Source organism: Lepidothrix coronata, unplaced genomic scaffold (genome assembly GCF_001604755.1).
Source record: "Lepidothrix coronata isolate B3197 unplaced genomic scaffold, Lepidothrix_coronata-1.0 Scaffold219, whole genome shotgun sequence".
NCBI classification, from domain to species: domain Eukaryota; kingdom Metazoa; phylum Chordata; class Aves; order Passeriformes; family Pipridae; genus Lepidothrix; species Lepidothrix coronata.
The window spans coordinates 548,040-572,254 of NW_016690399.1; the positions used below are offsets into that span (position 1 = coordinate 548,040).

General features: G+C 54.9%; 1 protein-coding gene across 15 annotated transcripts in view; it reads right to left on the reverse strand.

Annotated features, from left to right (window-relative positions):
* Positions 1–21,292, reverse strand: part of PTPRS (protein tyrosine phosphatase, receptor type S) — a 163,966-nt gene extending 142,674 nt beyond the window's left edge. For all 15 annotated transcript variants that reach the window (XM_017833647.1, XM_017833642.1, XM_017833641.1 and 12 more), the window contains exon 1: positions 21,208–21,292. The gene's annotated coding sequence lies outside the window, so the exon portion shown is untranslated. The remainder of the gene's footprint in view (positions 1–21,207) is intronic.
* Positions 21,293–24,215: the final 2,923 nt, after the last annotated feature.

Below are 24,215 nucleotides of genomic sequence, written 5' to 3' on the forward strand. Positions count from 1 at the left end.
GAAACTTCCCTTCGGAGGGGCTGGCAGCCAAGAGATATGGTGGCCCCCCCCCCCCCCCCCCCCAAAAAAAAAAAAAATCCCAGTTTGGTTTAAAATCCCTTCTCGTTCCTTCTCGCTGGGGCTCCGGGGTCGGCAGAGAGGAGCCCGCTGGAGCTGGGTTGTTTTTTAATACTTCGAGGGGTTTGATTTTACCATTAAGTGTCTGATTCATCTGTTCCTGCCTGCTGGAGCTCAGCCCAGCCTGGCAGTTAATGCTTGCCCTAGGAGACATTTTAGGGGCACTTTGCACCCACGCGGATCCCTCTGCGTATTCCGTGCACGGAAATAACCCCACGCACACCTTCGTCCTCCCTGCAGCTGCACAGGGGCCATAGCCTCCACCTAGGAATGAGGCAGGATGCAGGAAACACGCTGGAGTGGGGTTGCAAAGATCCACGTTTCCATGTAAAAAGGCACCGTAAAACTTTGGAGGATCTCACAGCTCCTGGCACAGCCCTGGGCACCTGAGCTGGCAGCCTCCAGCAGCCCAAGCTGCCCAGGTTTAAGAAGCCCAAGGTTAAGGACATTGAAGGTGGGGAAGGGTCTGGAGCACAAGTCTGATGAGGAGCAGCTGAAGGAGCTGGGGTGCCTCAGCCTGGAGAAAAGGAGGCTCAGGGGGGGCCTTCTTACTCTCTGCAACTCCCTGACAGGAGGTTGGAGCCGGGCTGGGATTGTCTCTTCTCCCAGGTAACAAAGGTTAGGACAAGAGGAAATGGCTTTGAGTGGCCCCCGGGGAGGTTTAGGCTGGATATTGGGAAAATTTCTTCACCAAAAGGATGGTCAGGCACTGGTACAGGCTGCCCAGGGCAGTGGAGGAGTCACCATCTCTGGCAGGATTTAAAAAGACCTGTGGATGTGTCACTTGGGGACGTGGCTTAGTGGTGGCCTTGGCAGTGCTGGGGGAATGGCTGGCCTTGAAGATCTTAGAGGGCTTTTCCAACCTCAACAATTCGATGATTATAAACTGCAAACAAATGATACAAGAGCCCCAAAGTGACTTGGTGGTGATTCACCCAGGAGTAACTTTGTGGCCGGCCTGAGGCAGGTCTGGAGCAGCGGCTGCTCTGGGTCACACCTCCCACTTCACCCTCCAGCCACACACCCCACGCCTCAGCAGCCGGTGCAAATCCCAGGAGAGGTGGCAGAGGGGTCCCTGGTGATACAGTGGACACACAAGTCCATACGCAGAGGGCGATTTTTTTATCCATTTCGGGATAAAAATTGCCGCAGGACCGCAAAGGGCTCGGCGTGCACAAACTACCCAACACACATCAAGGGACTGGCACAGCCACCCCTCTGGCAGAACACGGGCATCCTCCAGGCCTGGCAGGGACGTGGGGTCCATGTCCCCCCCCCCAGGATTTCACAGCTACTTTAACAAACCAGAAACAAAAAGTTAATGGTGCGGGCTTGACCACATATTTTCCAGGGGCTCTGGGAGACTGGCTCTCTGCAAGCCGGCTAACACACACTCTTTTCATTCAGAGCTTTAAATACCCAATTGTGTCTGTTTTCAGCACGCTCATTTTTAGCATTTTAATGATATGGTCCCCGGCTCTCACCCTCCTTGGATTGGCCCCAGCGTGGGCTGGTTTTTTTTTTTTTTCTTTTTTCCTCTTTCCCCCCCCCTCCTTCTTTTTAACATCTTGCAGAGCAAGAGGGAAAAGGGAAGGGGGTTAGCAAGAGGTCACACATTTCTCCTAACCCAAGTGTTTTTCCAGCAGGCAGGGGGTCCTGCCAGGGACAAAGGCAACCAGCCCCTTTGGCTGTGTGTTGGCTGCAAGTGCTGCACCTTCTGCCGCGGGTCCTCGGCGCAGGCGTGGGATGGAAGCGGTTTGGGAAGGTGCTCCATCCGAGGACACTTCCCACAAGAGACAACAGCCAGCAGTGCCCATCCCCACGCCCTGGCATGGCCAAAACCTCACTCGCCACAACCAGCCCTGGAAGAAAGGGTTTGGGGTTTCCCACTGCAATCATTTTCCCTTCTTCCCCTGTGGCCGGAGCTTTCCCTGGGCCCCACTGGCAGGATTTGGCTTGGCTGCACTGCTCTGCTCACGGACAGGCAGAAGATCCCACCTGCAAGCAAGACCTGGCACAGAGTGGGGGTCACAGTAGCTGTTCCCACCCCAGCTCCCTGGGTCACACCCCGGGTGCCTCAATGTCCCCCCAGTTCATACTCTTGGCTCTGCTTTTGGCACTGAAAAACTCCCAAAGAGGCTTCAAACATGTCAGAGCACAGTTCAAAGATGGCATTGGGAACTACTGGGAGCCCTGAGACACAAAGGCACCATGGGAACCCCAAGCCCAGAGCTGTCCCAGGAGCCTCCAGAACTTCCCTGGATGTGGCACCACACAGTTCTACCTCCCCAGCACAAATCAGACATAAACCAACACAGCAACTGCCAACTTAATCATCCCAGAATGGTTTGGGTTGTAAGGGACCTTAAAGCTCATTTACCCTACCCTTGTCGTGGGTAGAGACACCTTCCACTAGATCAGGTTGCTCCAAGTCCCATCCAACCAGGCCTTGACCACCTCCAGGGATGGGGGAACCACAGCTTCTCTGGGGAACCTGTTCTTGTGTCTCACCACTCTCATACTGAAGCAAATTGTGGGCAGCAATATCAACACTCCAGCTTTGTCACCACCCCTGAAGCCACCCCTGTGCCCAGGGAGGGCTGCTGGCTTGGCCCTGGGTTTGGCTCTGCATCCCAGGCAGCCTTCACTGCACTGACACAGCAAAGCTGTTCGGTCCAGGGTCAGCTTCAGCATCAACATCTGGCCCTGCTCCTAAAGCTGCTGGAGCACCCAGTGCACGCCATGGATAGAGCCAAGGAGGCAGCAGGAGACTCGGGGCTGCACCTGAGACAGCCAAACATGGGTCCTGCTTCCATCCCTGGGCAAACATCCACTTTTCTCCCCTTCCCCAAGCACACTCAGCCCTACTTGCTTTTACCCGTGCTGCTGTGACTCAGCCCCAAGGGACATCCTTTCCCCCTGTCCCCACCACCCCACATCCACATCCAGCCTTGTCCCCATCCCCTCTCCCTCACCCCCACACGCACCACCTCCCTCTTAACCACCTTCACTGGGTGCTTCAACATCAGCTGCTCAGAGGGATTTTTTTTTTTATTTTTTTCCCGCCAAGTAATATTGAAATGATATTTATTAAATTTGCTCTCTAAGTCCCTCAATCTGCTCCATAATACAGTGAATCTGCGAGGTGGTTTCACTGATCCTGCCTCAATGAGACCAGATTAACACAGATGATCCCGGCTTTGCGGCTCCCTCGGCCCGGGGAGGGTCAGAGGTTGTGCAGGGAGGCAAAACCCGCTGGCAGCGCGGAGCCGGAGGAAACCACGTGGCCTTGGAAAATGATTTCCGAGGTTAATTCCAGGTGGGAAGGAGGGAGCACTCGGCGTGGACGGAAGACTCGTTTGGCTCCGTGTTTCAGCCTCTCTCGCTCTCATCTCCCTCCTCAAGCGCATTGATTGCACCTGCCCCCACCCTGCTCCCCCAGCAAGACGCCCATTAAATCTCAAATCAGCTCCAGAAAGGTTCATCAGATCCATTATCTCTGCATTCAGCTAAATTATGAAAATCATTAAGATAAGGAGGCATGGAGCCTATTAGTTTCCTGCAGAGGATGCTTTACAATTTTTTTTTCCTTCTGCTTCCACATTTAATTACCTTAAGTTTCACAGTATTTAATTCCATTTATTAAACCTTTAATACGTAAAAACAAAACAACAATAAAACCCACTGCTGGTTGCCTTTTGGGAGGGCACAGAGCCAGGGTTTAGAGCAGCCCCTGCCTCCCCATCCCTTTCCCTACTTGGGTTGTGGAGAGGATTGAGGCAATCCTCCATCCATGCATGGACACTGGCAGCTGAGCTGGAGCTGTGCTCATGGGGGATGCATCCACTAATTAAAAAATTAAGGATGTGGCCTGGAGTCCACGCACAGGGAAAATGAGCAGCGCCAGCCCAGGGTCCTCCTGTGGGCTCCCCCAGGTCAGGCTGGTCCCTGAGCTGGCTGCCAGGAGCTTTGAATAACCCAGAGGGATGTCAGAGAAACCAGCAGGATTGTGGAAACTCTATTTATTATTTTCTACAATCACAGGAACACGGTTAATCTGCAATGCCCCCACACCCTGAAGCCCCAGCAGGGACAGCACTCCTACAGGTACACACGGGGATCCACATTCCATTATTTGGGTTATTTTCTTGGACAGCTGCTATTTTAGGACACTGATAGCAAGCCTATGGAAACAGCCAACCCCCCATGTGCTCCAAGCAAGGTCAATCTGAAGCATTAACTGCTCGCTGGCTGCATTTTCCCTTCCCAGAGATGCCATTTAGCAACCCTGGTTCCTATTAGAGCAGCATCTAAACCCCCTGATCCTGTAATGCTGAACAGGCTGTAACCCTCACGCTGGGCTGGCTCTGCCATCTGAACAGGAGAGAGACCAAAGAGTGGAAATAAAACCAGAGGCACAGCCGGGGAAGAGCTCGGCACAGGGTCACCGACTGTGCCACGCATGGAGGGGAAGATGCCAAGCCCAGCTGGTGCCCAAGCCCAGCCCACCAAGAGCACAGGGGCTGCTGATCCACTCCCTGGGAAGCAGATCCACAATTGCAGATCCACACACAGCACCTCCAAACACCTTCTTGCAGGAGATTTCAACGTTTGGACAACTTATGGATCACTGAGACTTTTCCTGAGAAGCAGGGGACATCCATGGAGCACCTTGAGCCATTCCTAAATTTTCAAAGACCAAGTTGGACAGGCCTTGGAGCAACCTGGGCTAGTGGAAGGTGTCGCTGCACATGGCAAGGGGGTGGAACAAGATGATCTTTAAGGTCCCTTCCAACCCAAACTGTTCTGGGATTCTATGATTCTGTGATTCAGACACTTCTCTCCAGCCCTTGCACAGCAACGTTTGCAAACGCTGCTGCCTTCAAGGCCTGTCCCATCACGCATCCAAACAGGGCCCCACAGCTCCAAGCAGTGCAGTTTCTTCCCATCGACATCTTTTACAGGATCAAACCTCAAACTTGGCCTGCATTTTGCATTTGGTTTTTAAATCACGAATCACTCTGGAAAAGTAGCACCAGGAAGAAAAAAACAACTTGCTAAAGTGTTCCCCAGCAGCATATCCACAGACTTTAATATAAAAAAGCTGCTGCTAATTTAAAAAACAAATGTTTAAGCAATCAAGCATGTTTATTTAATTTGTCCTTTCTGTGCCAGAGAAGGGCTGGGCCGCTCGCAGCGGCTGCCACACGACATTATTGAGAGTGTTTGTGGTGAGGTCCCTGCACGTTGGGATGGGGGCAGCTGGGAGACCCTACACAACCCACCCCTTGAAAGGTTGCTTGGAGAGGGTCCCTTGGGACAGACCAGTCTCAGACCCACCACCCTGAGATGAAAGCAGATGAAATAAGGATGAGACTGAGCATTCAACCCCTGGCTTGCGTCCAGCATGAACCAGATCACAGAATCGTGGAATGGTTTGGGTTGGAGGGACCTTAAAGACCATCTAATCCCACCCCCCTGCCAGGGGCAGGGACACCTTCCACTAGACCAGGTAGCTCAGAGCTCCATCCAACCTGGCCTTGAACATTTCCAGGGATGAGGCCTCCCTGGAAGACAGGCATCCCCATCATCTCTCTGTTCCTCCAAGAGCAGTGAAATTTCAGTTTATTTGCCATCGCTGCAGACCAACGTTCTTCGGACTAAAAAGACCAATGCTTTTTTCACTAAAAAGACCATGTGTGGCTCTGCTTGCAGGAGGCACAGAGACAAGTACAGGGGAACCCAGAGCCCCAGAATGAACCCAGCTGGAAAGGGGCAGCTGCCTCACCACGGTGAGACACCACTGACCTTGGGTCCTTTCCATCCACAGGCCCGCAGAACACCAGTAGCTTAAAACAACAACTTGCACTCTGTTTAATTTAAATGCTCTGAACTCAGATCAACTCTTGGTTTAAATATTCATTGGTGCTGTGACAGGACCCTGGTGAGACATCTGGTAAGTGGGCTGGGAGCTCCATCCACCACCGTGGGTCAAACCTGCAGCTCAAGGGCCACTTTGTACCACCTTACACTCCCCATCCACAGAGCCTGAATCTCTTATGGCAACTGTAAGCTCCAAAGGGACTTTCCTCCTCTTTTTCCCAAACCCTCACCAGCAGTGAGCTAAATCCAGATCCGCTCTTCACACCCACCCACGAGCTGGGGCAACCAGTAAAGGTTCATTAGCAGGAGGAGCCGAGCTCGTCTTGCTTTGAACTTGAAAACAGCTAAAAGAAGGGGATTTTGTGGGGGAGGAGAATATTCATCACAGAAAAAAAAAACCCAAAACACGGAGTGGCAAACAGCGCCTTCAGCCGCCCTGACGCCAAAAGGGCTCCTGTGGATGAGGTTAAGGATGGGGCATTACCCAAAATGGTGGGGGAGAAAGGTGTTTCTTCTCAAGACACCTCTGTCCACTCGAGGTGCAGGGTGTGAATGTTCACCTGCTCAGCTTTCCCTCTGGCCTCCACATCTGAGTATTGGGGGTTGGTTCTTACTCTCGTGGCTGCTTAACCTGCTGTTAGTTTATTTACACACTTAATACTCCACTGAGGCAATGCAAGACACAGCACTAAACCAGTAAACAAACAGCCCCGTTTCCCAGCTGGACAACCCCAAATCTCTCTTGGTTTGAGGCCCTTCAGTGATATCACCTCTGGCACAAAATATTCCTGAAAAGACTTGGCCAGAAGGAAAGTTTTGTCGAGACCCAATGGCAGCAGCTGGAAGGCACCACTCCAAAACTGCAAAAACCTGTGGGAAGTCCCTGCTGCAAGGCTGCAGGAGGAGTATTTTGGATGCCACAGGGGTTGGGAAGGGGACACGTGACACCAGGTGCCCAAGGGGGTTTGCTCTGCAGAGACAAGACCCGGAGGTGAGGATGCTCCTTCAGCCTTCCTGTACCATTAGCTCTGCAACTGAGATGGTGGATGCTCCCATGATGTGGTGTTTTATTCTCAAAGTCAGAAGCCAAATGTTTTTGGTGAACCTTTGGAGGGCAAACACAGAGCAGCCAATAGCCCTCAGGAGCCCAGGTAATGTTGGCTGCTCCTTTGAGGGAGTTCTCAGTAGCCCAAAGAAAGCTTCATCTTCTCACGTTCATGGTTGTCCTGGATTCACAAAGTCCTGGCCTCCTGATGAAGGATGGCCCTGCATGTGCACATTTCACAGATGGGAAAGTTCGGGAATGAACTGGAAAAATGATGTTGCTTGGTCTGCAGCAAAGCAGAGAACTGAGCCTGCTCCCAACCATCCTTCCTCCAACATCCACCACCACACACAGTGGTTTTCACTGGGCACATGCTGAACACAGTTCCTGAAAAGTCCTGAAAGGCCTTCAGAGGCCCAAACCCACCAAGAAATGAGCAATAACCCCAGGACAGTGACTCTAAGGACAATCCAGATTTCTCAGGGATCCCAAAACACCTAAAAGAACCCAATTCTCAGAGCACAAGTGAGAGGTTGGAGAGCCCTGCGCTGCTCTTTTCAATACTAGAAAAGCTCAGACCTGGACAGCAGATCAGTAACTCCTTTCCCACCACAGCACTTTCAGGAATAGTGATGCCTTGAGAGGGAGCAGAAGCACAGGGGTGAGGGAACCCTTCATAAGCAATTTTGCCATTCAATTTTGCCCATCATTATCGTTGGCTTTAACAAATCACTCCTGGGGATGGCAGGTACTTTATTAATTTTTTCCCCCCGTGCAGCATCCAGGATGATTGAGGAAATCCACTGGCCTGTTGATTTGTTTGCCTCCCTGGCCCAAAATAACTCGCTGTTTATTTTTAAACAGCAGGATGCATCAAATCCTGACATCAAGGAGGAGCCGGGAGGAGGTGCCACACACACCATGGGACCAGCACCTGGGCTGAAGGTTTCCACCACATTCTCTGCACTGGGAAAAAGTCAAGTCCACGTCTCCCACTTGCACTTCAGACACATGAAAGTGGATAAAGGGATTTTCACCCCACTGGGTTTCTTCTGGCAGCCGCATTCCCGATGGATTCACTGCCCGCCATTCCTGAGCTTCGATCTGCTTGAAGCCCAGGGAGGGTTTGGGCACCTCAGCCTCAAACAACGCCCCTGACCTTGGACTTTGTTGTGTGTCCCTGGTGCTCCAGGGCATGGGGATCTTCTGGGTGATGTTAGGACAGAAAACACTGCAACGTGCACATTGGCAAGCAAATGGTCACGGGAGATGTTCCTCTCTCTAACAGGTCTCCCAGAAAAACACACCCACGGGAGACACCAGGCAGTGGCTCAGCACCTTGCTGAGTCCTCCAACACCCTGCCAAGACCTGAGCAAGTTATTTGCCATGAGCCCAAGCCCTCCTGGAGCCCTCTGAGGTTGGCAGCCAGCTGTGGCCAGCTCAGGTGCCCAGGTCCCTCTCGGAGCTCAAGTTCCTCTCCTGTCCCAGTGGCTGTGGTTGCTCACGTGGGAGGATTCAGGATTTGCTGTTTGCCCTCCCGTGGGGTTGCTCCAAGCAGCAGCTGATGCACAAGGACTCGTGCAACCAAAAATCCAATCAGCCCTCCTGAGGAAACACCACTGGGTGTTTTGGTGGTGATCTCCCTGGGGCTGCACGGGCTGGAGAGAACACCCAGTCCAAGGACATCCCCAGAATGGGACACGTCCTGCACAGCTCAGCTTTGCAACGACACCCCCATGGGAAGGGGTTTCTCAACTCACACAACCCCAGCAGAAACCACAAGAGGCAGCTCCGCTGTCCCCATCCCATAGGCCCCTACAGATGACCTTTATTTGTGTTTTTTTAAGCACCATCTCCATTCTTTGTGGTTACTGAGACTGTTTTCCATATGAGCAGCACTGGAGAGTCTTCCAGAGCCTGCAGCCATCCCACACTGGAGCCTGCTGAGCAGCCAAGCGAGACCTGCAAAAGCCCAAAGCAGGCTGGAAGCTGCCACAAGGACCACGTGGGCAGTAATGGATCTACCAAGGGCTTACAACAAAACCACTGCCGGGGACAGGCGAGGCTCGGGAACACGGCACAGACAGAGGGAGCTGCAGCAGGAACGTGCCACAGCCGAGGGGATGCAGGGACAGAGAGTGGGAGCAGCAGCTCCAGCACCAGAGAGTCACAGAATCAACTAGGCTGGAAAAGACCTCTGAGATCACCAAGTCCACCAGCAGCCCTGGGCTAGTGCAGGTCCCCAAAAGCTCAAGGCAGCAGTGGCTGCTGGCAGCCCTTGGGCAGGGAGCTGGCTTTCCACAGGCTCTCCCCACACACGCTCCTTCATGGAAACCCTTCTTTGTTTGTTTTCCTTCTTTCTTAGAATAAAAGAGAATGGTAGGGAAGCAACTGTGCAGTTCTCCAGGGACCCAGGACTCCTCATGCCCATTCCCTGAGCAGGGTTAAACTGCATTGGGTCTGAACAGAGCTCTCCAACAGAGCCTGAAAGCAGAAGGAATGACCTCCCCCTGCACACACACATTCCCTCCTGCTCCTTAGCGGCAGCAGAAGGGACCAGGGGGGGCCTCTCCTACGTGCCTACACACACCATAAATAACATGATACGCACATGTTATTGAAAAACAGGTCCTGTGCAACTGCCCACCACATGTGGAGTCCTGCAGGGTGGTGGTACAGGCCGGTGCCTGCCTCCCCCCCCGGGGCACGGGGCCCTGCTCTGTGCAAACACGCCGGGCTCGTGCCCAGGGCCGCGCTCGCCGAGCCCGGCAGCTCCCCCAGCACTGCCCTGTCCAAACACGCCCGGGTGTGGGCTTGCACTGAGAAGGGATTTACAAGGGAAGGCTCCTGGGAGACCTTAGAGCACCTTCCAGGGCCTAAAGGGGCTCCAAGGGAGCTGGAGAGGGACTTTGGACAAGGGCATGGAGAGACAGGACAAGGGGGAATGGCTTCCCACTGCCAGAGAGCAGGGCTAGATGGGAGACTGGGAAGAAATTCCTCCCTGTGAGGGTGGGGAGGCCCTGGCACAGGTTGCCCAGAGAAGCTGTGGCTGCCCTATCCCTGGAAGTGTCCAAGGCCAGGTTGGAGCAACCTGGGCTAGTGGAAGGTGTCCCTGCCCATGGCAGGGGGTTGAAATGAGATGAGCTTTAATGTCCATTCCAACCCAAACCATTCTGTGGCTCCATGACTGATCTTGCTTTGCCACTGTAGCACAACTGAGGCAAACCAGCATCACCCAGCTGAGGGAGGTAGGTACAGACCCCACTTTCCTGGTTCAGGTAAGAGAAAGAGCAATTGCCACCTGAACCAGGCTGGGTTGCAGCACTGGTAGCTCAGCTGTCCCTGTCCCATGCCTGATGCAAAGCCCCATCTCTTCCAAAAAGGCCTCCAGAAATGCACTGCTGAAAATGCAGCAAATACTACACACTGCTGGCAACACCACTCCTCCTCCTCGTGTCCCAGACACACTTTCCCTCCTCTTCCCACTGTCCCATCGGCTGCCAGCTGCAGAGGGGCCCTGCCAGCTGACAGATGAATCTTCAGGTTAACAAATCCAATTTGTCGGAGACAAAAAGCCAGAGCATTTCATTTCTGCTGGCTTTTTCTTCATGAAATTGCTCAGACATTCAAGACGTGAAATGTCACCGTGTCACTTGGTGGCAGCTGAGGGCACAGAGCTGGAAAGGTCGGGAGAAGCTCTCTGAGAGCCACCCCTGCACAGTCACAAGGGAAGGGGAACAGGGCAGATGGGGCCACTGTCATTGCTGGGGACAAGGAGGCCACCAGCCCACACATATTCCAGATATAAACCCAGTGCTCCCAGTCCCACCAGCTCTCAGCAGAGCACAGAGGGATGTTAATGCCCAGTGCCAGAGCATGAGCACCCACCCACAATTGCAAACAAGCCCCTTTTGCTCCCCTTGACCCCCCAAGCCCCTTCTACCCCACTCCCCTGCACTCAGGGGCCAGCTGGGACCATCACATTTCCCCGAGCTTGAATGAACAAAGCCAAATTTTCCCCACACCATTTAGGGTATCTCCCACCAGTGCAGGACACAGTGGTAGCACTGGAAGCATGGCAGAGCCACCTGTATCCTACCAGGAGCAGGGAAAGCTCCAGGCATGTGCCAGTGAATCACAGAGGAGGGCATTGCTACATCCTCTGCCTCCCCCCGGGCTGGGTCTCAAAGCAGGGATGTCCAGAAGGGTTCCTGCTGTGTCATCCCATGAGCAGTGCTCAGGACACCCTTCCTCCAAACTGGAGGGACCCAAAAGCTGTGTCAGCACAGCACCAGCCAGTCACAGAGGCCACGGGCACAGACAGGGCTGCGTTCCCCGCCGGGACATGCCGCGGGCACTGCGGCTCCCGGGCACCCCTCCAGCCCAGAGGGAACCTGAGACCTCCCCTCACGGGTGAATTACTGCTGGGAACATACAGTTACAGCCCCGGTGCTGCCGGAGGTGAGGCAGAACAGGACACCCCACGGCACAGGGCCCAGCTATGCGAGGTATGGAAGTGCCTGGAAACCAGAACGGTCGGTGTCCGCCTGTCCCCAGAGCCACCACACCCCTGCTGGCTGTTCTGCTGCAGACACTGCTCCGGTTGGGTGTGTAACTGCAGGAGTTTGGGGAGAAGATGAGCTGCTGACATGGTTCTGCGTCAGCCCCAGCCTCATCTCGGGGCTGGAGCCTCTCAAATGTCAAAAGGCTGATTCTGACCCAAAAGGCACCTCTGCTCACACACAGCCCCCAGCACAGGGGGTCAACACCACAGTTGGCTGTGGCATCTCCCACCCCTCCCGTGCATTGTTGGTCCAAGCCCCAGCCCCAGCCCCAACACAACGACACAGTGCAACAGCTGGGATTTCACAGTCCTGTCCCAAAATGCCCAAGTCCCATCCCAGAGCACAGCAGGTACCAAAAGCTGCTTCCCACACCTGCCTGTCACACTCCCTGAGCAATTCCTGGTGCCAGCAGCGGGAAGAGCTGCCAGCTTCTCTGCCCAAGAAGGTGCAGAGCAGGGATGCTGCTCCAGTTTGGCTCTGGGGCACATGGGAACACAGAAACCAAGAGAAGCACTGCCAGGGGGGCCTGAGCCAGGCAGTGGTGGGTGACCAGAGCCCAAGAGGACAGAACAGGGAGACAGGGTTATGGTCAAGCTTGGCTCAGCAGCGGCCGCCCACCCTGTGCCCGGTGCCGCAGCATCCACGGGAGACGTTCCGTGAGCATCCGCGGGGGTGAGATGGAGCTTGGACTCTCCCGCAGCAGCAGGGAGCTCCCACTCCCACGGCAGCTTCCCTGCATCCTGCTGGGAGGGGGTGGCTGTGGCACAGAGCCCTGCTGGGAAGGGTGGCACAGCTGGCACCAAGCTGAGCAGCGGGGCCGCGCAGCCCCACCACTCCCGCACCTGGCGTTCCTTCCACTGCCTCCTTCCCGGCCTCGTCCCCCACGCTCCCGTCTGCTGCCACCCACTCCAACCCCTCACTGCACAGAGCTCTCCTGGCTCATCCCATCCTGCCCACCCCAAAGCTTTCCCCAGAGCCCCCAAACCTTCCCTGGAGTGGCAGTGACGTGGGTTTTCCCAGCTCGTGCCCAGTTGTGCCAAAGCGCACACTTCCAGAGACTGATGATCCTTGTGGGTCCCTTCCAACTCAGGATATTCTAGGATTCTATGACCAAAGGCACCTCTGTCCTGCTCCTATTAGCTGCATCCAGAGCCTACAGACAGAGCCAGGAGATGCATATACAGATGGAATGGGATAGAGAGACAGGACTCCCTGTGATGCCACCACTTTGACAAGGGCACGGAGCAGCACAGCCATCTTGTGACTTCAAAAAGCTGAAGCCCAGCAATCATTTACATAGGCAAGATTTCACGATATGGGGGTTTTTCCCTCCTCAAGGACTACTCAGAAAAAAAGAAATTGGTTTTAAAATAAAGTGACTTCCAAAGAAAAATCCAAGTTGAAAGCGTTGCTTTGATTTTATTTTAAGATTAAAGCTCTCCGCAGGGTGTTCCAAGGGCCTGACGTGAGTCCAGCATCACAGACTCCTCTGATACTTCCTAGAAAACCCTGCAATTGAGCCATCCATAAATGTTCCTCATGAGAAGGTTCAGAGGTCCCGCAGGAGAACAAGGCTCTCAGGGGACACACACTGCCCAGGACGCTGCTGGGCAGCCCTGCCTCGAGAGCATCTGTCTGCAGGATGGAGGATGAGCAATGGAGGCATGGATAAGGGATACAACTCGCTCAAAGACATGGGAAAAAGTCAAGGGTAAGTCAAGAACAAAGCATCAGGCTGGGAGATCCCGTTACAAGACAACGCAGCCTAATGACAGCCTGGCTCTGGGAGGGTTTGAAGAGTGAAATCCAAGCCTACGTGCTCCGTGGGCTGACCCAGACAGACCATGGGGACAGTGGCTCCAGGGCACAGACCCCTCAGGGACAGTCCTCTGTGAAGTGCTTGGCAGAAAGGCTCTGGGCAAGCACTTTTCCCACAGTTTCCCTTCCCAAGCCATCAGCGTGTGCTCAGCACGGGCTGTTCCAGCAGCAGGAAGCAGTCGAGCACACGGCCAGCTCTCCCCTTTGAGGAGGCACCCACAGACAGTGGGCAGACAGGACCTGATTGCCCCCCCTCCTTTCACCAGTCCCATCTCCCAGCTCCCCTAGACACAGAGCAGAGACCCAACCTCATCACCCACCCTTGATAAGGGGGGACAGCCCAGTAACTAACACACAGGACAAGGCAGGACATTGGGGATGATGTCCATGGTGGGTCACACCTGGACCAGGAAGACCCTGCCAGCTGAAAATCCACCTCCAGGCATGAAAACTGTGTGTCCTCTCTTCAGCCCCTCCTCACTACTCCTCACCCAGCCCAAAATCCAGCTCCTTGCCAGGCTGGGCACACACCAGAGGCCCATGGCACCCACGTGGGCATCCATCAGAGCCCCCACACCTACACTCCCCGAGGCAGCCGGGATGAGGAGCCTTAGCTGTGAGGGCCATGAAGGATTTAATTCACCTTTCTCTCTTACTTCTTAGAAACACTTTAGTTCCTCCCACCTCCCTTCTTTTCCCCTTTTCAAAGCAACCTTACACCTATTTTTAGATCAGCACATCTCGGCGCTGCCGGATGGGTGACGTCCCCCACGTCACCTCCACCGGGAGGAGAAGCAAAGGGATGCTCGTGTTACCCAAACCACTGGGGCAGCTGCTCAGCCCAGGGGTTTTCAAGCTGCTTTGCAGAGGCATGAATGAATAAAGCATGGAAGTTGCCATCCTGCTGCTCGGGGGCAGATGCTGAGAGCACAGGAGGTCTGTGGTCTTTCCCAAAACCCAAAGAGCCGCACCCGGATCCCCTTACAGGACCAGCAGCACAGTCTTTGGGGCACGTAGTCCACGAGCAGCCCTGGGGGCCAGAAACACAACCTCGCAGCTCTAGACAGGTCAGTCTGCTAAAATCGAGGAGATGAAATGTGATAGTGGCAACCAGAGCTTCCTCCTCATCCCTCTCCCAAGGAATCGGGACACGCAGTGACGGTGGCTCGTCCTGCCCCACGCCAGCCCCACTCAGAGCACGACTGTGGGTTCATCCTCAGCCTTTAAAGGTACCAAGCTGTGCTTTGGGCTCCTGGAGAATATAAAACTTCTCATCAGCACAATGCAACAAGTCCTTCCAGGGGAAGAGTTAGCAGGGATCCTGCTTGGTTGTCCTCCTCGGGGCTCTGAGTGTAGGACTTTCTCAGTCAGTGTGGATGGATGGTGCTCAGAGACTCCAAATTCAGGGATTTTTCCTCTTCCAGGCAAGTTTTGCAATAGGACAGAAACAGGCTGCGAGTCTCAAGGCCTGGATGCCAGAGAGGAACAGAGGTGGCAGGAAATCCCAAACCAGTGGAAAATTCCGCTTGTTCTGGGTCAAACGCAGGAGGAAGCAGAGGCACAAGTGGAGGTGCAGGGAGAGGAAAGACCTTTTCCAGGAGAGCAGCACAAGAGGTCAGGTCTGTACAAGGCTTCTGGGGATTCACAACGTTTAGGTTCTGATGCTGAAGGTCAAAACCCTGGAGATGATCAGGATCTGGTTCCCCAAAGGACGATTCCTTCCCCAAAGGACAAACTCTCCCTGCGGCAGCAGGGCAGTCCCAATGCCATGTGGGACCAGCAGCCTCCATCTCCCACTGCTGCACAGAGGCAAAAAAATCCATCCCAAGCACAGCAGACGCCACCTTTGCTTTGGAGGGCTTTGGGGTGGACTGACCCACCCAGCCATGCTGGGTGGGGATGGCAGACCCTGAGTTCCCACAGTCAGAGCTCTGTGAAGCAGCAGCCCTTCCTCGGTGTAAAACCAAGCAGGAGAGGAACGAGATGAGCAGCACTGCGATGGATGCTCCCGGGATGTCGGCAGTGCAGGGATGCAGAGGCCACTGTAGCTGTGCTGCGTGTCCCAAATCAGCCTGTGCCCCCGGGATCCCACTGAGCTGCTGATGGCTGAACCATTCCTGGGACTGGGTTGGGTCCTGCCAGCTCCTGTGCTTGCTCTGGACTCACAGGGAGAAGGTAAAACAGTACATGGCACACGCCTTGCCACAGGCAGGGCCATCATCAACCCAGCACCCCAGGAGAGCCAAGGGAAAGCTGCATCCCCTCCTGCTGAAATCCACCCAGGAGAGTGGCAGGGATTTACCACAGTGTGGAAAAGGCAGCCCAGCTGCCCAGCATGGGGGGGTTTCATCAGGGTGCTGCCCTGAACCCCCAGCCACAGGCAGGGCAGGGGCTGCATCCAGAAATCCCTGTTGGATACTAACGAGGACACCAGGTTATATCCAGTCACCACCATTTTAGAGCCCTGAACCAAACAGCCACATGCAAACACACTTGGGAAAAACAGATTTGCTTCTTGCTTTATTTTATTTATTGGCCAGGGCCAGGAGAGCAGGGACACATCCCCGAGACACCTTCTCCTGGCTCCAAAGATGGGCTCATTATTCCCAGGCGGTGTCTGGCAGGGTGCGGATCGCTCTCAGATTAGAGATGTTTATCAGTGAGCTATAATGAAGGTGGGACAGTGACACCGAGATGAATATTACATTTCAGAAAAATTTAAATGAAATGATCCATCATGCCCAGCAGATCAGCACCACCTCCTGCCAAGCACCGCAGCTTTGGAGACCCACAGTCACCTTGGCTCACGGCTCCAGAGGGAAAGCAGCGCAACGGAGGAAGAGAAGCACTTTGGATTTCCAAGGGCACGGAGAGAAACAGCAACACCAACCAGCTCAACGGCGAGGGAACTGCAGCCTTCTCCAGCATGGCAGTGAGACATCCCCCGTGCAGAGCGGTCCGAGTTCGGGTCCTGGCGTGGAGCACACCCAGAAATAGAGCACCCTCGGAAACGGGCCGTGGCTCGTGCAGGATGCGGAGGTGAAGGGTCACGGAGCGGCTTTTCCCTTAAGTGAAATATTGCCGCCGGCTCAATGGAAGCAGGAGGTTGGTCCCTCCTGGGAGGAAGCTATCAGAAACCACTCTCCCTCCCAGCGTGGCTTGCCCACGGTTTGCTACCTGTTGCATTTTTACGATCAGGCAAAACGCCGGGAGAACGTAAGACGGCACGAAGAAACAAGAGTGGGCGCGGAGCGCGCAGGGCAGGGACACCAGGAACGCTCCGAGCTGCTGCAATCCAGCCACGGAGGCATTACACATTCATCTGAATTTTAAATACAGAGCACGATGACTGGCATCCTCACAACTGCCACCGCAGCCTCACACTACAGCTTTTATGGTAATTCACAGGGAGTTACCCACAAGGCACCGCAGAGATTTTCTTGGCAGCCATCCTAAACTAATTTTTATAGGTTAGTGTACGGTTATACATAAATGTTTAAGAAAAATAAAATGGCGACTTGGAGGGAAGGGCACGGCTGGGAGGTTCCTGTGCTGTGGCTTGTGATGGGCCAGTGCAGAATGCCACGGGGTTGATTTGAGGTCTGTGCCACTGCTGGCCACCTCGTGTCAGGGCCAGGTGAACAGAAGCACCGGTTGGTTCATGAACTGGTTTGCACTGGCTGCCACAATGCCCAGCCCTCTGCATCATTCCTGCCCCAGGGTCTCTGGGTCTCCAGAGCATCCCCCTGCTCTCTGCAGGGTGTTCAGTTTGGTCAGATCACACCTGGCCAGGAGACAGCACCACCAACACCCTGCCTGCTCCCAGGTGACCCACTGGGTACCTGTCTGCAGGTGGGGGTGATGGGCTGCAGTGCTCAGCCCCTGTCCTGCATTCACCAGCCAAGAGGGGACAGGAACAATCCCAAGGAACAACCAGTTGTTGGTGGAAACCACAGCATCCTGAGAAACCCTTTTCACAGAATTGCGGACGGGTTTGGGTTGGAAGGGACCTAAAAGATCATCTCATTCCACCACCCTGCCATGGGCAGGGACACATTCCAGTATCCCAGGTTGCTCCAACCCCCATCCAACCTGGCCTTGGACACTTCCAAGGATGGGGCAGCCACAGCTTCTCCGAGCAACCTGTGTCAGGACCTCTCCACCCTCATTGTAAAGCACTTCTTCCTTAAATCTAATCTAAATCAATCATCTTTTAGTTTAAAACTCTTTGCTCTTGTCCTATCACATCAGACCCTGCCAAAAAGCCTTTGATGTGCCATCACCATTCCTGCCCACCCAGGGCCATCCCTCAATCCCAGGCACATCCCCTCCTGCAGGGAGGGAAGGAGGGTTCGGCCCCCACTGCCAACCCCACCTCGGAGCTCCCAGCAGGACACAGCTCCGCCCATCACCTTTGCCTCCCACATATCCTGACCATGCTGGACACAAGAACTTCACATGGTGAGTGGAAACTGCTGCTCAGCTTCCAACTACCTCCACAGGCAAGGCAGGGAAAGAGTCGGAGTCACTGCCAGCAAGGAGTGACAGCACCTCAGGAAACAAAGGAGAGACACAGCAGGAGGGAAACCTTGATCAGTGCAAGCCCGAAGCAGCACCCATCTATGATTCCCAGGAACCAGAGCAAACACTTGATGATGTCAGAGCTGATGATTAGCTTAAAAAAAATATACAAATCCCGAATTCCTGCAGATTTTGCTGCACACACACACGCGCGTTGGAAGGGAAGCAGGCGGTGTGTCCATCGCTGCTGTCTTCACAACAGCAAAATGGAGGGAAGCACGGTCAAGACTTTAAAGGAAAGAACCTTTCAGATTTAAATCAGCCGTGGAACTACTCACAATACTGATTTGGATACAGGGACACCACAAAGAAAACAACTGAGCAACAGATCAGAGGGGAAGATAGTGGGATTCAACTCCAGCACCACAAAGAGACAACGGCCCTAAATTCCAGACAGGCAGCTATTTTTCCCCGACATGGGATTATTGCAGTTTGAGAAGCCACACACACACACACCATGTCCTCCCTCTCCTGCCTCCTGTGTGCCATCCCAGCTGGGTGTTTCCATGCAAGGAAGATGCAGAGCACTTTGCCCCCAGCCTTGTGCCTTCTGCACCCAGAGCAAGCAGTTACCCCGTGTAACTCCACATCCCGTCATATGTCACTGCCCATAAACAGCAGTGAAAGCAGGGGAAACCCCTGAAAACAGCATTAGGTAAAGCCAGGGCATTTCTGGAGCAAGGATTTGATGTATCTCAACTCACCCCTCCATCAGGCTTGTAAACCCCCACCTCCCAGGAGCACAGCAGGGACAGAGAGCAAATCATTCCTGAGGTCTGAGCAGACCTTACCTGTTGTGCTCGTAAACAGGCTGACTAGAGGAAGCTCAACACTCAGAAGCAGGACACCAGATACATTCCCACCATCACATCCCTGCAGACCATGTCCAAGATGCTCCAGGACAAATGCAGAGAGACAGCAGTGGGAGAGGCAGGACCCCCAGGTGTTGTGCCCCCCAGGTACAGATTCACACACAAACACTTCACTACTCAAACCCCAACAGGCTTAAACCCCATCCCAGAGACAGACACCCTTCTTGCAAACCCCACCATGTGTTGCAAACTGTGGCTGCAGCTGAATCAGCCCTGATCCCAACGCCCAACCTGCAGCCAGGTGCTGCCACCCACCCTCCCACCTTCCAAATCACACCGTTAGAAGCCACTCGACCCTCAGGTTTCCTCCTCCCTTAGGATGTCCCCGTGTAGGTGCTTGCAAAGCCACAGCCAAACTGCAGCCCCCTGGCCTGGTGGAAACCACAACTGACAGAGCACTCACCTACGAAACAGGGCTGAAAACACGGGATTCAGCTGCTGCTGTGCAAAACCAGCCCTGACACGGCAGCAGGAGCAGAGACCTCCAGGAGCCGGGCACAAACAGCCACAGGCTTCCTAACCTAAACCACCCCACAGCCCTGATTTAATCTGATTTATGCAAATGTTAAACCAATTTAGGTGTGCGCGTTGTACGAGTTGCCTGGCCCAGTTTAATTTGATAGGTTTTTAAACCTGTTTAGGCAAACTAATATCTGCTCTCTAATCTAGAGCAGCCCTCTCAAATTGTGCAAATGTTGCCAGGGAACTGGAGCACGGACGCTCTGACGGATCCTCAGTTGTATGACAACACTCACGCTGCATCAATGTTACTGACTGATAGTAACACATGGAAGAGAGGATGCTAAAATCCCATCTCTCCCAGGGCTAGTCATGCCCATGACACAGGGCTCCCAAATTCCCACACTGCTACACCAGGAGCTGCACAAAGGCCGTCTCCAAAGCTTTCCATACTCACAGTGCACAAACCCAGGTGAGGCCCAAAGAGCCCAGAGCCACAGCAGGATTAGGATATGGCGAAGCCTCGCTTTTCTGTGGTGGGGGACACACGTCCCTGAGGGGCCAGCAAGCTCCAGGAGCAGGGAGAAATCCCAGCTTTGGGTATTGGTGTGTCCCCCTTCCCCATGAGCCGGGCTGTCTCACCCTCATTATCACTCCCTTGTCTCCACAGACAACGCAGAACATCCCTAAACACCTCAGATCTGCTCCTCCTTCAGAGCTCAGGTGTGTTCCCTGCTCACACCCGGACATCCCAGGGGGAATTCGCATCCCTATCCCATTCCCCTGCCACAGCAGCACCTCCCTGGGCAGCTGCACCCGGCGCCTGCCCTCGGGAGTTGGTGGGAGGACGGGAGTCAAGAGGTTTCGCAGATTAAAAAAAATAAAATAAATAAAGTTTAAAGAATCTCACACCTCCCAACCAGCTCCCCACGGAGTGATGTCAAGAAGGCAACATGGCTCTGGAAATTCCTTTTTCTGGAGGATGCTGGCACTGCAGTGGGACACGGCCATCTGTGTAGGACATGGGCTTGTCAGACAAGCAAATAATCCGACAGCACAGGCAGCTATTGCAAAGGGAACGCCAAGCTCGATAAATTACTAAGCCAAGACAGTGATACCCAAGCTAGAAAAAAAAATGAAAAGTCCAAAAGAATTATGTTGGATCAGACCCAGAAGTCTAGAGGGTTTATGAGCTGAAGGATGGGGAAAATAAAAGACAATTTCCAGTTTGCCGGGCTGATGTCAAGGCAAAAAAAATAATCGGTCAAGTTATAAAGCAAATAATCAGAAAGAGAGGACAAGAGCAAAAAAATAAAAGATCTAACAAACAGAGCCTCCAGATTGTTTCAGCTTATTGTGTAATAAACTTTGCAGAAAGGAAGCCAGCCTGAGCATTACTACTTCAGGGCTCATGGGTTTAAAATCGACCACAATTTTTAAAAACCAATACTGAGATAGCCAGAAGCTGCCCAGCCTGGCTGACTTCTTCAGTTTGCAAATCTAAAAAAAAAAAAAAATAAAATATATGTTCTGGGGGTCCTGCCTGGAGTCACCACCCCAGAGTGAAGCCCCAGCTCCCGACCCCACTCCCTCTGCAGGAAGCCAAGAGCTTCACGGATGGAAGGAGCTGGGCCACGGGAAGGGATTATTTGAAGTACAAGTCAGGCACATTTTTCACGCTGTTGAAGCAATGATATTTAACAGAAGTCATTTGCAGATTTTCCTTTTTTTGAGGAGAGAGTTATGAATAATATGCATGTTCTTATCAACTCACATAAGAAGAATTCAAAGCTCAAAGTTCAGCAACTGTGGATTAAACCACTTAGCAGCATCTTTTTAACGCAACTGAATAACCTCTCTCCTTACCATCCGCTCGCACTGCCCACACTGACTCGGGTTAGATCTGGCTTCGCTTTATCTCGGATTCCTACACTCGCAATTTTATCTCTGCAATGCAAAAGAAAAACCGTTTCAGTGGGGAACAGAGCGAGTTCAAATCAAACCCACGTGCGGCGCGAGGCCACAGGCCACGGCTCGCATCCCTCGCGGCAGCTCCGCTCGCCACCCACGCAACCTCTGCCACGTGGAAGGAGCATAAACAGTTCAGCACATGAGTTTACTACCCGGAGTTACTCTGCACCGAGGAGCAGCTGGATGGGCCCTTCACCCAGGGCAAGCCTGGTGAACCGCCCCGCCGGGCACCGCAGAGGGCATCCACCTCGACACGGACCTCAAAGCAGCGGCGGGGGGGAGTCTCCCACCTCAAATACAGCTCTGGGGTCTCTAAACACGGCCTGAGCCCCTGGGGTAGCCTGGCAGCAGGAGCTGTTCCTGTGCTATGAGGAACCACAAAGACTTCCAGCCTCCGTTTCCCCAGCGTGTGGTCAAAGGGGGACTTCAGGTATCTCTTCACCCTCATTCCCACCTCTCCCCGCAAAGCAGCAGCAGAATTAAGGGTCTAACAGGAATCCACCCTCCTGGAGAAAGAGCAAAGGCACAGTTTTCCTCTTCTCCTTACAGAAAGTGTCACACCAGTGATTCCTTAGCATCCAGAAAAAGGCAGAGGAAACCCACTCCCCTCGGGATGAGACAGAGGGGACACCCCAGGAAGAGGCTTCATTTACCAAACCTGCATTTGTCAACCCCGTGAGCAGCAGGGAACAGGGCAACAGAGACCTGGGGGGCACAAAGGACCTGACCCTGTCCTGCCGGTGAGGCCAATGCCAGAAGACAACTACAAAAGGACTCGAGGGCCTCCTGCCCCATCACCTCCATCACCCCATCCCCAAGTGAACAAACAGCTCCACTGCAGGAGACCCCTCTCCCCCCGCATTCCTCAGTGGCACAGCTTCAGCTGGAAGCTCCTCTTGCATTACTCAAAGTATTTATGACTTTTTCCCATTTGAAATATGGGCCCTTACCACGCACAGGAAGGAGGAGGAGAGTGCCAGCAAACCCGTTAATTTATAAGTCAATCTGGCAGGGAACAATTAACAGCTTTCCCGCTGTCGGGTGTGCAGAGGGGGGGTACCTTCCCCCTGGCAAGAGCAGGAGGGTCCCTGTATTGGTCCATGCCCTGCCTTGCCGAACCCAACAGCCTTTGTGCCCAGCACCCAGGTCCAACTTCATCTCCCCTCACTGGGGGCTCTCACAGGGACAAGCAGCCCTGTCCCCCACTGCCCCTTCAGGTCACACAAGCAGCTCCCCCAGCCTGGCGCAGGTGCACAACCCCCAAAACACACTTCACAGGGAAAAATGATATAATTCCGTAATATTTTGCCCTGCCCGAGCGGAGCTGAGATCAGCGCTGACAGCGGGAGCTGCGGGCAGGGGCAGGAGCACCAGCGCCCACGGGGAACATCCCCTGTGAAATCCAGAGGGGGTTTGCCTGGGGAGAGGACGGGGAACACTCCAGGTGCACAGCCCCTCGCTCTGCAGAGTGTTCCCACTCAGAGGAAGGGCTGGAACCCCTCACCCCAAACTGCTTTTTCCTCCCAGCCGCAGCAAATGTTTTTGCAGGAGCAAAGCCTCCCCGGAGAGGGAGAGCACCCCAAGAACGGAGGTGTTCCCTGCCCCCAGGGGGTCCAGCGCCCATCCCTGGCCCTGCAGACGCCGACAGCCCTCCTGCGGGTGTCACCTCTACACCCACACTGTTCCCCTTATCCCACACTTGCACCATTTGCTTCCACAGGAGGGACTGGAATTGGATTCTCCTGGGGAAGCACAGACACTATTACTCTTATTTGAATGGGGGGGCAGTTCACCCTCCCTGTGATAAATTTTGGGTCGGTGACACAGGGGCTCTTGGGCCACCTCTCGCTTGCCGCGGGATGATCCCAAGGCTCGGGATTTCAGCTGAAATCCCCGAGGGCGGATGGAAAACACCACCTGCTGTCACCCCAGGAGCGTCCCCCTGCGACTCTCCAAGGCTGTTCCCAGCCCCGGAGCCAGCTGCCTCTTGTAGAAAGGGGAGGTTTGGTGCAGCCCCCCCCCCAGCGCAGGGGAGGGGACCCTCCCCAACATGAGGACTTGGGTGGTTTTGGGATAAGCCGTGTCCCTTCCACGCTACTGTAACTGGGCCACCACACAGCTGGGGGCAGCGGGGCAAAACCCACTGGCCAGCGGGCTCCAGAGATGGTGTGAGAACAAGGCACCCCCGGTGCCACCAGTGCCTGGGGTGGGCGCGGGCAACACCCCGGGGGGACACAGCAGTGTCCCCAGGATGCGGCATCACACTGGGGAACGCTCCGACCGCTCCTCCAGCACCCGCATCCCGGCGATGCTCCTCCGGGAGCGGCACCGGCTCCGCCACCGGAACATCCCGACGCGCCGGGAGCCGGAGAAGCCACCGAGAGGGGACCCGGGTCCGCGGCCACCCCTCGCCAGCACGGGCGGTCCCACGGTGCCGCCCCGCGGGAGCGCAGCCCCGAGCACGGGGGTGACGCCGGAGCCCCTCAAATCCCCCCGCGGGGCCGCGCCCCGCACCGGGCTCCCGGTGGGACCGCGGGGGGGAGGCGGCCGGAGGGACGCGGGGATGGGGCGGGGGACGCGGTGGCAGCGAGAGAAAGAGAACGGCGGGGAGCTGGGGGTCCTAAAGCGAGCGGGGGCGCGGGGGAGCGAATCGGTACCGGAGCGTGGGACGGAGCCGGGGCGCATCCCCGGAGCCGGGGCGCATCCCGGCGCGGCGGGGGGACGGAGCGGGGCGCACCCCAGGACCGGGGCTGTGCCCCAGGACCCCCCGCCCGGGCTGCACCCCCTCGGTCCCCAGCGCACCCCGGTGCCCCCGCCCGGTCCCGGGGCCGCCGCCCCGGCGCTCCCCCGCATCCCCCCGCCGCACGTGCCGGGGGTCCGGCGCGCCCCCTCCCCGCACCCCC